The sequence below is a fragment of the Lissotriton helveticus genome, chromosome 10 (assembly GCF_964261635.1).
Source record: "Lissotriton helveticus chromosome 10, aLisHel1.1, whole genome shotgun sequence".
NCBI classification, from domain to species: domain Eukaryota; kingdom Metazoa; phylum Chordata; class Amphibia; order Caudata; family Salamandridae; genus Lissotriton; species Lissotriton helveticus.
Window position 1 is genome coordinate 922899835 of NC_136071.1, and position 17736 is coordinate 922917570.

Sequence of the window (17736 nt, forward strand, 5' to 3'; positions counted from 1 at the left end):
CCGCACCATTAAAAGCCTCTATTAATGCTGCAGCCAGACTAATCACGGGCTCAAAAAAACTTTCACACATTTCTCCTGATCTAAAATCTTTCAACTGGCTGCCTTACGAAGCTAGAATACATCTGAAAATCGCCTGCATGACCCACAAGGCTATACACCACAACTCCCCCAGCTACCTCGCTCAGAAACTGACAATCTCGGGTGGCTCAAGAGTGACAAGAAGTGCAGACAATCTTCTTTTGAAACCTCAGATATTTCACAAGAAAAAAACCTATAAACGCTCCTTCTCAGGGATGGCTCCCAGGATCTGCAATGCCCTCCCTCCAGAAATCAGACTTATCTCATCCTCGGCATCCTTCAAAAAAGAAGTAAAATCTCTCCTATTAGCTACATTTACCTGAACTTTGACTAATGTAATATCGTAACTCAGTACACTTCCTCCTATGACTATGTATATTGACCACCTATGCACCGTTGCTACCTTACCTTGTTTCTTTTTTTGTAACCATTTGCTCATCTTTGCACAAAATGTTTTCTTTAATTATTACTCCTTGCCTTTTTATCCCATTCTGTATGTAAAGAGCTCTGATATCCGTAAGGATCTTGTTCGCGCTCTATAAAACTTTTAAAATAAATAAAAATAAATTAAATTCACTATCAGGACATGCCACACACACCAGCGCATGTCCTACCTTTCAATACAGTGCACCCTGCCCATGGGGGTACATTGGACCTACCTCAGGGTCGACTTACATGTAGAAAAGGGAAGGTTTAGGGACTTGCAAGTGTGTGCACTTGCCAATTCGACATGGCAGCCCTAGGCTGTGGACAGGCTACGCAATGGCAGGCCAGAGTTACACTTTACAGGCTGTTTGCGTGGGTGGCACAATCCAGTGCTGCAGCCCACCAACAGCATTTGATTTATATGCCCTGGCACTCGCAGTGCACTTTACTAGGGACTGACACATGAATCAAATAGCCAATCATGAAAAAACCAATCCATAACACAGTTTACACAGAGAGCATATGCACTTTAGCACTGATTTGGAGTGGTTAAGTGCCCATAGTCCTAAAACCAATGCACACAGGTCAGGAAATAATAGGAGGAAAAATCAAAATATTTGGGGATAACCCTGCAAAAAGGGCCATTTCCAACAAGCAGTCACACACCTGCAAGCACAAACTCCACTCAATAGCAGTCACACACATGCACACTCGACTCACGAGCAGTCGCACACACTCCATTCAACAAGCAGTTACACAAATTCAAGCGCAAACTCCACTCACGAGCAGTCGCACACATGCACACTCCACTCACGAGCAGTCACACTTATGCATGTGCACACTCTACTCACAAGCAGTCGCACATAGGAGCACTCGAGCTCTTCCACTAATGTTATGTGAATGTGATGACATGCAAACAGCTCCTTCATTCTGCAGGCAGAATGCGTGGTGAGCACAGTGCGGGGGAGACACTCAGAGTGTTAAACTCTCTGATGGATCCTGTCTGGATTGATACTGAAGGGCCCAGGAAACCGAGGAAAACTATGAAACAATGAAAACAGCAGTGTGGGGACACCATTTTTTATTCCATATATAAACACAAGCCTGCAAATTTTGAAACGATCCTGGATAGCTCAGTCGGTAGAGCATCAGGCTTTTGATCTGAGGGTCCAGGCTTCAAGTCCCTGTTCGGGCGGTTCGTTTATTTAACTTTTTTTTAAATCTATGATTTCTATTTTTGTTCTTAAAGGCCAACGCTCCTAGTATAAATAATCTTTGCAAGCTCTTTAAGGTTGGAATTCGCTAATTGCTCTCCTTTTCGATATTCAATGTTGTCTCCGTAGCGCCACCTCCTGTCTGTCTGTCACGGTGCACCCGTTTCAACGAGTGATAATCGGAAGTGCAGTCTGTGTGCAGCCGGATCCCACTCGTGCTTCCGCTCGTTGACATCTCTGCTCATTATCAGATACTTCTGTTTTGCATCTTATAAATGTAACAAACTTACTATATTCTATTCACAAATTTGAAACAACCTCGTGCAAGGGAAATGAGTGTAATCCATTTTTTTTAAATTAATGTCTTCTTGTTGTAAATCGTTTGAAATAAAAGGACGTGGACATTTTCTAAAAGAAGTCACTGTGTGTGCCTTAAACCATCTTCCCTCAACAAGGTCTAATTTTTGCCACTTCCAGTGCAATGTGCAGAACTGCTGCGAAAATATAGAACACAAGCTCTACGTGTACCCACATGTAAACCGTATTGGTAAATGAACTTCTCAGTGGCATGTTGGTCTAGGGGTATGATTCTTGCTTTGGGTGCGAGAGGTCCTGGGTTCAAATCCCGGACGAGGCATCCTTTGATTTTAATATTTTTGTTTTAAAATAGGGGCACTGAAAAACACATCAGAAAGATAAAAAAAAAACCTTTTTCCTCATTTAAAACGCATTAAATAAAAATTAAAAAATTTGAATATGAGAAAAATAAGAAAGAAAACAGGGCTTGTCCAGACTTTGAACCCGGGACCTTTCGCACCCTAAGCAAGAATCATACCCCTAGACCAACAAGCCACGTTGTATGTTATTGCATCTTTCTCATATTTTAATTCTCAGTGCTCAGAGCTGCCACCAGAGCAGCATAGGTCTTTCAAGTAGACTTTTAAAGGGACCGCTCCATTAAAACCCACTCACTGAACAGCAGAGAAGGAATTAACAGCAGAACCAGAAGGACCCATAAGAACACTTCTTACCTCCCACGTCTGTGAGACTCACCGGCAATAGAGCAGGGGCCCCACATGCACAGAGAGCGCTGTATCAGGACGTGCGTTATTTATACTTTGATAAACCTATTTTGTGCAGTCATTTTAAGGGCCATTTTCATCTCTCAGTAATTCTGAACAATATACTCGAATATGCTTCTACGCCAGTGCATTAAATGGAACTATAGAAGTGAAGGTGCTCGCTATTTACAGTATCTGTTATTCTGCTTGCTCCTGAGAAGTGCACTGGCAGCACTGCGGAGAAGTGCACCTACTCACCCTTTCAAATGGAAGAAGTGCAGGTACTCAGTATCGGGCAGAGTACTTGTCCATTTAAAGCAATGCCCAATGCCATAAATAGCAAATAAAACCATATATATGATGAAATTAGTGGACACACGTACAAGCTCCGTCATCAGATTTTCTCCACACCCCTACTCATCACTCCCACGTTCACCAGTAACTAGACGTAAAAGAATGAGTGAGTGAAAGTGTGTGAGGGTGTATTCTAGGTTGCACTCTCCCATCCCATGAACATAGAGTGGGATTATGCACCCACTACTTCTTTCTCCTGAGTACAAGAAGAGCAGTCCAGTCCTTCATGGCTCCTCTCAGGTCAAAGACAGCAGGTCCAGTCCTCTTCAGTTCGTCCTCAGGTCCAGAAAGTGTTCTGAAGTTGCTGCCTGGAGATCAGGGCATAGCTTCAAGGGGGTTGTTTGGGGGTGTGACACCCTCCCAAATTAATGCAATAATTACTTGGCATTTGGGCTCAGGGCCCTGTGTCGGGTCTGCTATCTATGTGTTTATCTGGTTTTGACCCGAGAATAAAAGACAAAAGATTAACTTTTTATGTGAATTGGCGCCAGAGATATGCAACTGGAGACTGAATTTCAAAATGTGAAACCAGATAAACTTAAATCAATACCTGCTTCCCTGCTTCTTCAAATTGTGTGATCCTAAACAAATCTTTTATTTTGGAGCCTCCTTTTTCTTTATTATCCTACATAGGCACAATTCTAACTACTTCAAGTTGTGCGCTGTAAAACCACATCTTATGCTTGATTTAATAATCTATAATGTTGTGCCTTCTATAATAAGAATCTAGGACACGTTTAGCATTTAAATGACTACTTTAACAATTGCGATACAAAAGGGGATGATGGACGGAGCGTTTGAGCGATTCAAACACTCACCCCCAGTCAACTGATCTGGGTTTAATCCATCACCATTCTTTAGCCCACTCTCCCACCCCAGTTCAGACATGACCATATGCAAATCAGTCTGACACTGTGCCTCATGGGAACAGTCCAGCCCGAACTGCCAAGCCAATGCCTTCCCTGGACCGGAAACAAACTTCCGAGGACCGGTTTCTTGCATTCCAGCCGTCTTCAGCCCGGCTTGCTTGAATCCAGTGGTAAAGTGAGCAAGGGACTCACGTCTGAGCATACCCTGCCACACTTATGGCGGCCAAAAGCGGTACAAAAGGGGGTGGTAATGGACGGAGCATCTGAACCAATCAAACACTCACACCCAATCAAAAGATCTGGGTTTAATCCATCACCGTTCTTTAGCCCACTCTGCCACCCCAGTTCAGACATGGCCATATGCAAATCAATCTGACCCTGTGCCTCATGGGAACAGTCCAGCCCGAACTGCCAAGCCAATGCCTTCCCTGGACCGGAAACAAGCTACCGAGGACCAGTTTCTGGCAATTTCAGCCTTCATCAGCCCGGCTTGCTTGAATCCAGTGGCAAAGTGAGCAAAGTACTCACGTCTGAACATACCCTGCCACACTTTAACAATTGAGGAGAAGCGTGCCTCCGGCTGCGACAATCGGTCTCCGCAGGACACCCTTCATTTTGTACTTTTATGTCTTTTTTATAGGACGCCTAGACTGAAATTTTTGGTAGATATCTGAAGCTGCCCTGCTCTTTCTACAAAGAGCAAATGATATGCGCACTTTATGCTGTATTATGAATTTCATTAAGGTCTCAGTAAGGCTGAGAAACACTAGAGGACTGAGTTAATCAATGTTTAAGATAGAATTTGTTTCTACCTTTTATCTGTATCAGCGATTTTTAGATTGAGTTCAGATATTGTACTTAATTGTATTTTTTAACTGTATATATGTGCTTTTATGATGTTTTTTAATCATCGAATAAAGATTTCTGAACTTGAACTTGAATTTGAACTTGACTACTCACTTGCTGCTTAGTTCACTAATGACATTGTCGGGTTGAGCAATGAATATTTTAAAAAAAAACTATCAGTTTTAATAAACTTGTTTATATGCATTGACATCATCTGATGTACAAAATTAAAAGGCTTCTGCATGTTTAAGAAATAAAAAATTTTGGCGGAAAGAGCGGTCTATATGCACAGAGGATGCCCCAACAAGTGGTCTAGGATAGGGGGTACATGGAATACATTCAGAGGAAACATATATGAACCCCCACATGCAGAATCGATCTCAAATGTCAGTGAGTAATGGATGTATAATGATAATATGTATGTATGTTTTGCAGCCGATTTTATAAGATGTATTGTTGTGGTTTTAATTAAATGAAACAATAAAAACTTTTTCACTTAAAAAAAATGTATGTTTTGCTATGCTTCTATGCACTGTGGTGGAAATGATGCAGCGTTTTTGCTAATGTATCAGCGACAAAGATCAATACTTTACTATATAATGAGAGACAAGAACCTCGTAATATGCTCTGTAGGCGCAAAGCAAGTGGATTGCATTTAGTTATGGTTTAAAAAATTCAATACAAAATATATATATTTTTTGTAAGAAATACATCTTTTCAATTTTGAAGCGATTGCATCGTATTTTTATTTTATGTTTGTTGCACAATATAAGTAGCAAAATTTTTCATGGCTCCGTATTCGTACAGACTCTTGGGGCCAAGCCAGACACATGTCTCAGTTCTGGCTCTGTCCACCCAAATAATAGGCCCTCAAGTTCTCCTCTATTTCAGAATCAGGCCTATTACATGGGGTTGCCATTCAGTTAATAACATTATTTGCAAAATGCAAGGACTAGAAACATGGGGCTCCGCCACATGCAGCAATTTGACAAGTCTACCATCAAGGCTTCTTGTAGCAGAGAAGAAGAAGAGCGCATGAAGCGGTCATACATGTAAAATAGGCGATCCCAGGGAAGGGACTCAAGGCCTTTATGGTGTACATGACCGTAGTCATGAGTTCCCAGGGAGAACAACCAGGTCGAGGTGGGATGGGTAGGGGCGTAGCTACTACAGGCGTCTTTAGAGTATAACACCCCTCAAATGCATTCTTCGTTTGGCAGTTGGGCCAAAGGGCTCTGAGTCCAGTTTGCTATATCTGTGTCCTTTTTTTCTCATCACTCTCATTTCACAAAGAGGTTTTAACTTGTTAATTTTTTTTATTGCAATCTTAAATATATATATAGTGACTGCTTTACCAAAATATGAAATCTATCCCTATAGAAGGACACCTTGAATGGGTGCAAATATACTACTTTTTTTTAATTCACATAGCTTGGCAGTAGTAGACTTATGAATGATGCTCCAGTCTGAGATTTTAAGGTATATCACTGACAATCGAACAACCGAAAGGTGATGGGATGAATAATTGCAAATAGTGTAACGAGTGTCAAATGCTTGGGGAAGCATTCCAACCCATCGTTTTGTGCCCAATGTTACACTGCAGACAGAGGCCCACTTAACCCCTTTTGTGCTCCCGTCGGCCACTACCTCGCTGGTGCTGCCTACCGGCCGACGGAGCCCCGTCCAGCAATTAGAACGCCCGCACCGCAGCCGAAAAAACGCTGCGGTTAAGGCGTTCAAGCAAATCAGTACTGATGCTGTTTCTCATGGGCAAAGCCCACGACAAGCCTTGATCATCTTACCTGTCCACCCTGCAGCTGACTGCTTTTTTAATTGGGAAATTTGAGCCCCCCCTGAATCTCACTAACTAGGCCAGTCCCCTGCTGGAGATGCCACATTCATGCCTGGCACGTAATCAGACACATAATGGCTTGATTTGCTTGATGCACAGAGTCAAGTTTACTCTTCCTGTGAGTTCATGTCCCCATTACATTAAGGTTGTTGAACTTGTCACTGTGCCTACTACATAATACACTGCAACCTACAAGCTGCAGGCTCTAATCCCTAAAGTATAGTTAAAGGTGACTGAGCCAGCTGCACCGGTCTGCTTGTGATCTCCAGGTTACACATCCCAGTCCAGTTACGGTTACTCAAAGGCTCAATTTACTGCAGAATAATGTAAATAAACTGCAGATTGCACTTTTGAATTCACATAGGAGCTACCCAGCCTCTCACTCTTCTAAGGTGGACACAATCTGTACATTTAAATATAATGCTAACATGAAGTAGGACTCAGGTTAATGTGGGTGAGTCTCCAGCACATCTTTCATAATAACCATGTATCTTTCAAAATACTCCTCTCTTATTACAGTATTGCTGGGGGGACTGGTGATTTACATGGTGAGCTCAGGTCACATTCCCTACTTTCCCCAGTTGTAGCAGTAGGAATTGTAAAGCACATTTTCACCCTGAAAAGTACATTGGTACTGAAAAACAGATGTTCATTGTTCTCTAACTCAATAGTGCTCCTTTTATTAACCACAGAAAGATGAAAGGCTGAGTCAACTTACCAGCCTTTGAACCCTTGACCCTGAAGTCAAACACAGATCTCTGCAGTTAAATGTATGAGTCCCCAGAGCCACCAACTGAGCAAAAGCAGCAGTTCAAGCAGTGCACTATTCATAGTGTTTGGCTACAGACAGCTGCAGCTGTCTGTTAGCAACTGCTAATGAGTAGGCCTGGGCGGAGTTCGTGGAGTTCCGCATGACTGAAAAACTCTGCTGTGCTGCGCGGACTTACGCAAGCAGCAGAGTGCGTTACGTTGCACCATTCGCACTGATTTTTAGAACTTGGTGTTTGACCCGTGCTATAAAATCAGTGCAAAAGGTGCACGCACAGCGCAAGAGGGTGCAGCTTCTTTCTGCTGCTCGAGTTGATGTTCTACTAGGGCAGCAGCTTCCTCAGTGCGAATGGAAGGTTTCTCAACGCAAGCGGTAGCGACCATCCACACTGCCGGCATTGAAAGATATCGCCGGGAGGTGGTCTGGGGTAAAATTCTCCCCGCTTGCAAACTTATTGTTGGTGAGCGCAAGTAAGTAAAAACTCTGCTCTGCGGAGTTTTTCAGAACTCCGCGTGCTACGCGGAGCGTGGAGTGGGAAAAACTCAGCAAAATCAATGAGCGAAGTGGAATTTCATGCTCAGGCCTACAAAAGAGCTCCACACTATCAGGGTCACTGCATATTCATTTTTTTACATTTTGCTGTTGAAAACCATTATATCAAATGTGAAGTGACTGCCATCTTCTACTTCATAACTTGCAATGCATGAAATAATGATATTGTTACCTTAGGTATCACAGGCAAACCACTTGTGTTGGCTTTGTTAAATGCTTCTTTCTGTTCTTATCTTTGTGTGTTGCCCGTCACGCCAACACTCTGTGAAAAAGCATTGGCATAGCCAATATGTCGTGCCTTTGGGACCTTATAATTATTTGGCCATGCAGCACATTATCCTGGGTGCTACAGCATCTACTGTTACTTCACGGAATGGGAGGAATGGCACCCTCACAGCTGCCCCATCCCATAAAGGACAGTGCCCTCACAGCCGTTGTTAGAGCACAGTGCTGCTACAGCTGCTCCAAGCAGAAAACACACAGCACTCCTGTAGCTGCTGTGATACGTTGGCCTGGCATATGCTGTCCACTATTCTAGTGGGCACCTAGCACCAGTCCAAATTACCCTTATTGATGGTAGAATGTGCGTGCCCATACACACACGCACACACACACATACACACACACTCACACCCCCCCTCCACCCCCACCCACCCCCCCTCTCCCTCACCAACAAACATTGCGTGCTTTTTCTTTCCCTCCCTCCTCCTTCTCTATGGCTGGTCTTCTTCCGTCCCTGCAGCGCTGTTACTGGTAGAATGATGCGTGTGCTGTGGCTCCTCTGGGTCCTCGTTTGGGCCAGCATATACTCACAAAAAGACCCACTGGTCATCTTGGACAGCGATAACCGATCTCTCCTTCTTCACCGAGTTCTACGCCTCGCCACTGGGCACGAGCTGCAGGCCACGCCGATGTGCACGGTCACGGCTTGCCTCCAGCGTGCGCTGCTCTTTCACTTTCCCTTAGTTTTGAGTCGTGGAGCTCAACCGCTGAGACTACAGTGCGGAGTCCTTTCCGGAACTAGGGAAAGCACACGTAGTAGAGTACGTGGCATAGCCCTTGATGAGCAGCTGAGGAAGAAGCCTACCAAGCCGATACCCGATTATGAGTTACAGCTCGACGTCCGGCCCTGAAGACGAGCTATGCAATAGAGACCTACGACAAGCCAAGGAAAAGCATAGTGGCGAGACACTGGGTCCAAGTGCTGCATTAATTAGGTGAGAGCTGCGGGTTTGACGAGGCAGCTTGGAGAGGACGGCGTTGGAGACTGGCCCTTACTAGTTGTCTACAGGATCATTGGGCAGATGCAATTGCATTTTCGTTGCAGAGCGGAAAATCCCCCTGCTCTTTCTATCAGTTGCTCCTAAGCGATTCCTGCACGCACCAAGTTCATTAATGACTCCTGTCAGGCCGCCTCCAAAATGAAAAAGCATTTTCAGAGCTGCCTTTGTTTCGAAATCACTCTTTTGTTGACTTATCAGCTTTTTTGCCTCAGAGCGTCCAGCTGTGTTGAGCTGACACCTTGAGCCGACACACGTACACGCAGGCGGCCTTCATCAGTGAGGTCAGCGCCCCCTCGGGTGTCCCGTGAACCGCTCTCCTCCAGTCTAAATAGCCTCATTTATCACGACAAGGCCCAGTTCTCTTCCAGAGTGAGTCAGTCCAGCACTTACAGTATTCACATCAATTTATACAACGTATGCTTGGCACACAGCGGGGAACCGCGGGAGCCATACCAGTCAAAGCATTTGCAATGCAATAGGTCTTACATTTACACGAGTTTAAGCTAGTGGCATTGTAAATGACAATGCATTTTATTTATGTTTTAAAAAAGAAAACATAAATAAAAGTCATTTATTTGCAATGTCAATTGCTTAAAGTTGCGTAAATGCCAGACCTATTGAATTGCAAATGCTTGTTTAAAATGCCATTGTACTCCAAAGTACGGGGCAATCCTGTCATGTGTACGTATACTTCTGGTGCCTCAAAGAATAGCATACGGGATTGGTACACCACCCTCAGCCTGGCTAGATACAGCAATGCATAGGGAAGTTTCTGCTCACCTAGTTGGGCCTTGTCTGCCATAAATTACTGTTGCTTCTGCTGGACTAGTCTTGTGTACTCATGACATTTGAGGGTGCAAGTGTTTTTGAACATCAGGTGTTCTTTGTCTGGATTGCTTTCAAATCATGTCTCTGTTGTGCTTATTCAAAATCTTTGCAATGAAAGGACTTGGTCTGGCTTCCCGGGGCGACTTCTGCATCATGGCCCTGTGTGCCCTTTCTACAACAAAATAATAGGACAACAACTATGGAAGTAGCCAGCCGGTGAGCCACTTAGGAACTCTTCCATGCTCCCCATTCATTTTGAATAAGCTTTATTCGATAGCAATTATCATAAAAGCATTTCACAGTCACATAAAAGTATATAAAATTAATATTTCATATAGTAAAAACAAGTTTTAAAAACCTGGCTATACCGTCCACTCTAAATCTATGCTTAATATCTTAATTGGCATTTGCTCATTAGGTTTAAAATTACAGATTAGCTAAAACACATGTTCCATACAAAACAGTTAATCTTCAGTACTTTGCAAATAATTCCTATGTGTAAATTATCTCTCAGATCCACAGATTAGATGGTATTTATTTGCACATTACTCCTTAATTGTGCCCTTATACGGATAATCCACGCACACCCCAGGTACTTTGTAACACCACATAGTAGCGAGGACCTACTTGAGTCACTTCTCATGATTCGTAGAGCATCAAGGAGGTTTCTAGTGCCCAAATATAATACATATAGGCTTGATCCATTTGGCCCTTGCTTGCTTGTAGGCTGGGCAAGCAAAGACTACATGGTCTACAGTTTCTTGTTGTGCATCCCAGCAGGGGCAGTTATATAGGTTGGAGGTTGTTGGGTCCCATTTTGCCAGTTTGGTATTTAGCCTTACTGACCCTAATGTAAACTGCATATATAGTGCCCTGTCTCTGTGTTTCCTTATAAAATCTAGATAAGGTTCCAGGGATCAAACTGATTTATGCTGGATGAACTCTTCAAATAGTCAGACAAGCATTGGTTTATGTAAGACCTGGTGATTTACCCAGTTCCAGTAATTATTTTTTAACTCTCTCTTAGTCGGAATGACCTGCTTGGCCCAAGCTTTGGCTAAGCCCAGCTTGGTCAGTAATTCCTTTAGATCTTTAAGCCACTTAACACCTTTGTTGTTATCAAGGGTAATTAGCTCAGAAAGGACCGTCGCATAGCTATGGAGTTCTGAGGTGCGTCTTAGTCTTATCCAGTATAGAATAGGGCAAAGTATATCCACCTCGCTAAAAGTGTGTCTGCCCATGTCAGAGACTATGGGCTTGAGTGGTGTATTGGTGGGGACGGATACCAGATCTCTAAAGAATTTACTCTTTGATCGTCCAATCTCATTAGTTTTTTCGAAGCCCCAAAGTTCAGCGCCATAAATTCTTGACCTCACAGCTTTACCTTTATAGACTACTAGTGAAGGAGCTACCAGTCTAATTGATGTTAACCTTTGGTCCCTACCAATGGCATCCACCACCCGCTTATGGTTCAGTAACATTTTGTTCATGTGAGTCCCCCATTGCATTTTATACGATAACCTAATACCCAGATAATCAAAGGAATGGACTCTCTCTAAGGGGTAAACCATTGTTAGTGAGAGTGTTATTAAAATGTTTGCCCAGATTGAAAGCCATAAACTTAGTCTTTGTGATGTTTATCATTAGGCCCCTTTGTGTACAGAAAAAATTGAAAGCGAGTGAGGAGTTCCCGGAGACCCATTGGGGTTTTCGATATTAAAATAGTGTCGTCGGCCAACAGTAGGGTATTTTCTTTTTCTCCTTCAAAAATTGGAGCAATTTTTTTTTTAAATTGGCTCAAAAAACTAACCATAAAGTGAAAAGAGGGTAGGAGCCATCACATAGCCCTGGCAAACCCCCTGTTGAACTGTATCTTGTCTTTACTTTGCCCATGAGCCCCCATCTAACTCGGGCATAGGTTTCATCATGGAGGCATATTAAAATATTTAAAAGGTATGAGGGTAAGCCCATTTCCTGGAGCACTGACCATAGCTTCTCTCGCGGCACTAAATCATAATTGGTTTTAAGCTCAATGAACGCAAGTAAAGACTTCCCATGACAATTATGACTACTTTCCAATATAAAATAAGTAATGTAAACACTCCTGTACTGGCACCTTTACTAAAACCTGTTTGATAGGTGGAAAGATTATCTTCCTCCTCCATCCAATTTAAATCCTAAGTCATCCCACCAGGCCTCATCACCAATATGGCTCGTGATTGGGATGTTGTCCCTCCTATTTCTCACCTTGATTGGAGGCCAAAAGTAGGCGTAATCCCTCTTGGGACAGTAAACTTTCATGTCCTCCTAATGTACCTCTTCCCAATCACGTTTTGCTTGCTTTAGTGATATGTTGTACTCCATGCTCGCTATTTATACTATTGTGTTTTTTTCACTTTTTTCCACAGATATTAGTACTTGCGCCTTTTCTCCCTGCAAGACTCATTGTACCATGAATTGGAGCTTTTTGTTCGGCTCCTAGTGGGGCCACTGCGTCGTCTTTCAAGGAAGTGTGCACCAATCTGAGCAATTGTCTCGTGGCGTATTATGTGGATCTTCCCCCCAACCGCCCCCCCCCGGGCATTATCTCAAGCTGCCTTGAGTTCGGCTGTTTTGGACACTAATATTGAGGAGATGTTCTTTTGTTTTTTGTATCCCTAAACGGACCGAGAGTGCCCAATCGATCGGAGAGTACGGCCGGGTCATCCCCTGGCAGGCCACCCTGCACACGGGGATGGGGGGTGCTGGCTAGGCGTCCCCCGCCTGCCCGCTCAACCGGGGCAAGCAGGCTCGGAGAAAAAGGCCCATCGGGGAGGGGCCTGAGAGGCAGGTGTGTGCCCGGGCCCCTCGGGGCCCCAGCGGGCGGGCCCCGGGTGCTGCCTTCCCCCGTCTCAACATGGCCGGGCCTCACGGAGCTCTGCCTGAGCAAACTCGGGGAAAAAGGACCATCGGCAAGGGGCTGAGCAGCATGTGCATACCCAGGCCCCTGGGGGCCCCGGCGGCCAGGCCCGGGTCCTGCCTTCCCCTGATTTAGAATCGCCGGACCTCACGGAGGTCTGACTGAGGGGAAAAAAACTCTGAGAAAAGGGACCATCGGAGGGGCTGAAAGGAAGGTGCATTCCCGGGCCCCTGGAAGCCCGGGCGGGCGGGCCCCGGGTGCTGCCTTCCCCATCTCTGCATCGCAGGGCCTCACGGAGTTGTGCCTGAGCAAACTCGGAGGAAAAGGACCATCGGCAAGGGGATGAGAGGCAGGAGCGTACCCGGGCCCCAGGAGGCCCCAGTAGGCAGGCCCCGGGTCTGCCTTCCCCTGATTCAGAATCGCCAGACCTCATGGAGGTCTGTCTGACCCTCTCCCTAGTAATCCGGAGGAAAATTACCCCCCTTTCTTGTAATCCGTGCACTCGAGGTGACAGAGGGGACCCTGGGCACAAATGTGCCCGACCTCATGGAGCCCTGGCTGGCATCGGGGAGGCAAATGGCTCCTCATCTGGACTTCCAGGGAAGTTCAGCCATCTGGTCGCCCCATAGGAAAGCGTTGCGGGCGACCAGATGCCCGAGGGGATCCGGGCGACCAGAGGGCTGAGGGAATCTGGGCGATCAGATGGCCGGGCATGGAAGTGAAGCCGCCTGGACTCTCCCGTCCCCGTCCCTTTCCCGTCCCGGGACGAATGCCAGGGACGCATGGAGCCCGTCCTGGGCACTTTTCAATGCCGTCGGCCTGGAGCCCCCCCCCCCGCCCGACACCCAGGGGAGGGCCACCGTGAAAACCATGGAGCCCGACCCGGGCACTCTGCCATGCCGTCAGCCTGGATGGAGCCCCGGGCGCCCGGGGGACGAATGCCCGGGACGCATGGGGCCCGTCCCGGGCACTCTGCCATGCCATCGGCCTGGAGCGCCCCGACACCCAGGGGAGGACCACCCTGAAAACCATGGAGCCCGACCCGGGCACTCTGCCATGCCGTCAGCCTGGATAGAGCCCCGGACGCCCGGGGGACGACTGCCCAAGAGCCCGGGGGACGAATGCCCGGGACGCATGGAGCCCGTCCCGGGCACTCTGCCATGCCGTCGGCCTGGATGGAGCCCCGGACGCCCGGGGGTCGAATACCCCGGACGCATGGAGCCCGTCCCAGGCACTCTGCCATGCCGTCAGCCTGGATGGAGCCCCGGACGCCCGGGGGACGACTGCCCAAGAGCCCGGGGGTCGAATGCCCGGGACGCATGGAGCCCGTCCCGGGCACTCTGCCATGCCGTCGGCCTGGATGGAGCCCCGGACGCCCGGGGGATGACTGCCCAAGAGCCCGGGGGGACGAATGCCCGGGACGCATGGAGCCCGTCCCGGGCACTCTGCCATGCCGTCGGCCTGGATGGAGCCCCGGACGCCCGGGGGATGACTGCCCAAGAGCCCGGGGCGACGAATGCCCGGGACGCATGGAGCCCGTCCCGGGCACTCTGCCATGCCGTCGGCCTGGATGGAGCCCCGGACGCCCGGGGGACGACTGCCCAAGAGCCATGGAGCCCGTCCTGGGCAATTTGACATGCAGTTGGCCTGGAGGAAGGAAGCAAGCCCCGGGTGGCCTAGGGAGGTGTTGCCCAGGCATAGCCCATCTGGTCCCCATGGCAGAGAACCACCAGCCCTGGAGGGGTGTCCGGGCGTACCCTGCCCCTAGTAATCCGAAGGAAATTACCCCCCTTTCTTGCAATCTGTGCACGTGAGGTGACAGAGGGGACCCAAGGCGTGAAAGTACCCGACCTCCTGGAGCCCTCGCTGGGATCCGGGAGGCAAATGGCACCTCATCGGGACTTCCAGGGAAGTTCGGCCCTCTGGTCGCCCCATAGGAAAGCGTTGCGGGCGACCAGATGGCCGAGGCGAGAGGGGCGACCAGATGGCCGGGACCGAAATGACGCCAATCTGCCTGCCCCGGGCCTGCAGGGCTCAGGAGCTGCAGGGCTCCGGGGGCTGCAGCTCTACAGGGCTCCGGGGGGCTGCAGCGCTACAGGACTCTGGGGCTGCAGGGCTCCGGGGCTTCAGGCCTCCCCGGGCCCCCCCGGTGGACCCTCCGTCCCGGGCGCCCCAGACCCCCGGCCGGCTTGCAGGACGGAGGGGTATCCCCGCACCACCAGGCCCCGCCGGACGGGGCTCAAGCCCCGGGCCCGGTCCCGGCCCCAGTCCCGGCTTTCCGAACCCTAGGCCTGGCCGACCCCCGGCCGGCTTGCAGGACGGAGGGGTATTCCCGCACCACCGGGCCCCGCCGGACGGGGCTCAAGCCCCGGGCACGGTCCCGGCCCCAGTCCCGGCTTTCCGAACCCTAGGCCTGGCCGACCCCCGGCCGGCTTGCAGGACGGAGGGGTATTCCCGCACCACCAGGCCCCGCCGGACGGGGCTCAAGCCCCGGGCCCGGTCCCGGCCCCAGTCCCGGCTTTCCGAACCCTAGGCCTGGCGACCCCCAGCCGGCTTGCAGGACGGAGGGGTATTCCCGCACCACCTGGCCCCGCCGGACGGGGCTCAAGCCCCGGGCACGGTCCCGGCCCCAGTCCCGGCTTTCCGAACCCTAGGCCTGGCCGACCCCCGGCCGGCTTGCAGGACGGAGGGGTATTCCCGCACCACCGGGCCCCGCCGGACGGGGCTCAAGCCCCGGGCCCAGTCCCGGCCCCAGTCCCGGCTTTCCGAACCCTAGTCCCCAGCGCCCAGACCCTCTGATGGCTTGCAGGATGGGGGGGGGGGCTATGGGGTGGGGGGCTCACGCACCATGGGGCCGGCGGGCCAGAGCTCAAGCCCCGGGCCCGGTCCCACCTTCCGAACCCTAGCCAGGCTGGGGAGAGCATCCCCGGGCCCCGGTGGAGCCCCGTCCCCAGTGCCCGGACCCTCTGGTGGCCTGCGGGATGGGGGGGCTCGCGCACCCCGGGGCCAGCCGGCCGCAGCTCAAGCCCCGGGCCCGGTCTCACCTTCCGAACCCTAGCCAGGCCGGGGAGAGCCTCCCTGGGAGCCCCGTCCCCAGCGCCCGGACCCTCTGGGGGCCTGCGGGACAGGGGGCTCGCGCACCCCAGGGCCGGCCGGCGCTCAAGCCCCGGGCCCGGTCCCACCTTCCGAACCCTAGCCAGGCTGGGGAGAGCCTCCCCGGGCCCCGGTGGAGCCCCGTCCCCAGTGCCCGGACCCTCTGGTGGCCTGCGGGACGGGGGGCTCGCGCACCCCGGGGCCCAGCCGGCCGGAGCTCAAGCCCCGGGCCCGGTCCCACCTTCCGAACCCTAGCCAGGCTGGGGAGAGCCTCCCCGGGTCCCGGTGGACCCTCCGTCCCGGGCGCCCCAGACCCCCGGCCGGCTTGCAGGACGGAGGGGTATCCCCGCACCACCAGGCCCCGCCGGACGGGGCTCAAGCCCCGGGTCCGGTCCCGGCCCCAGTCCCGGCTTTCCGAACCCTAGGCCTGGCCGACCCCCGGCCGGCTTGCAGGACGGAGGGGTATTCCCGCACCACCGGGCCCCGCCGGACGGGGCTCAAGCCCCGGGCACGGTCCCGGCCCCAGTCCCGGCTTTCCGAACCCTAGGCCTGGCCGACCCCCGGCCGGCTTGCAGGACGGAGGGGTATTCCCGCACCACCAGGCCCCGCCGGACGGGGCTCAAGCCCCAGGCCCGGTCCCGGCCCCAGTCCCGGCTTTCCGAACCCTAGGCCTGGCGACCCCCGGCCGGCTTGCAGGACGGAGGGGTATTCCCGCACCACCGGGCCCCGCCGGACGGGGCTCAAGCCCCGGGCACGGTCCCGGCCCCAGTCCCGGCTTTCCGAACCCTAGGCCTGGCCGACCCCCGGCCGGCTTGCAGGACGGAGGGGTATTCCCGCACCACCGGGCCCCGCCGGACGGGGCTCAAGCCCCGGGCCCAGTCCCGGCCCCAGTCCCGGCTTTCCGAACCCTAGTCCCCAGCGCCCAGACCCTCTGATGGCTTGCAGGATGGGGGGGGGGGCTATGGGGTGGGGGGCTCACGCACCATGGGGCCGGCGGGCCAGAGCTCAAGCCCCGGGCCCGGTCCCACCTTCCGAACCCTAGCCAGGCCGGGGAGAGCCTCCCTGGGAGCCCCGTCCCCAGCGCCAGGACCCTCTGGAGTCCGGCGGGACGGGGGGCTCGCGCACCCCGGGGCCGGCCGGCCAGAGCTCAAGCCCCGGGCCCGGTCCCACCTTCCGAACCCTAGCCAGGCTGGGGAGAGCATCCCCGGGCCCCGGTGGAGCCCCGTCCCCAGTGCCCGGACCCTCTGGTGGCCTGCGGGATGGGGGGGCTCGCGCACCCCGGGGCCAGCCGGCCGCAGCTCAAGCCCCGGGCCCGGTCTCACCTTCCGAACCCTAGCCAGGCCGGGGAGAGCCTCCCTGGGAGCCCCGTCCCCAGCGCCCGGACCCCCTGGGGGCCTGCGGGACAGGGGGCTCGCGCACCCCAGGGCCGGCCGGCGCTCAAGCCCCGGGCCCGGTCCCACCTTCCGAACTCTAGCCAGGCTGGGGAGAGCCTCCCCGGGCCCCGGTGGAGCCCCGTCCCCAGTGCCCGGACCCTCTGGTGGCCTGCGGGACGGGGGGCTCGCGCACCCCGGGGCCCAGCCGGCCGGAGCTCAAGCCCCGGGCCCGGTCCCAC

General features: G+C 51.6%; 1 protein-coding gene across 1 annotated transcript in view; it reads left to right on the forward strand.

Annotated features, from left to right (window-relative positions):
• The window catches only part of CUBN (cubilin), a 1583269-nt gene that overhangs the window by 1205739 nt on the left and 359794 nt on the right, over positions 1–17736 (forward strand). The window lies entirely within an intron of this gene.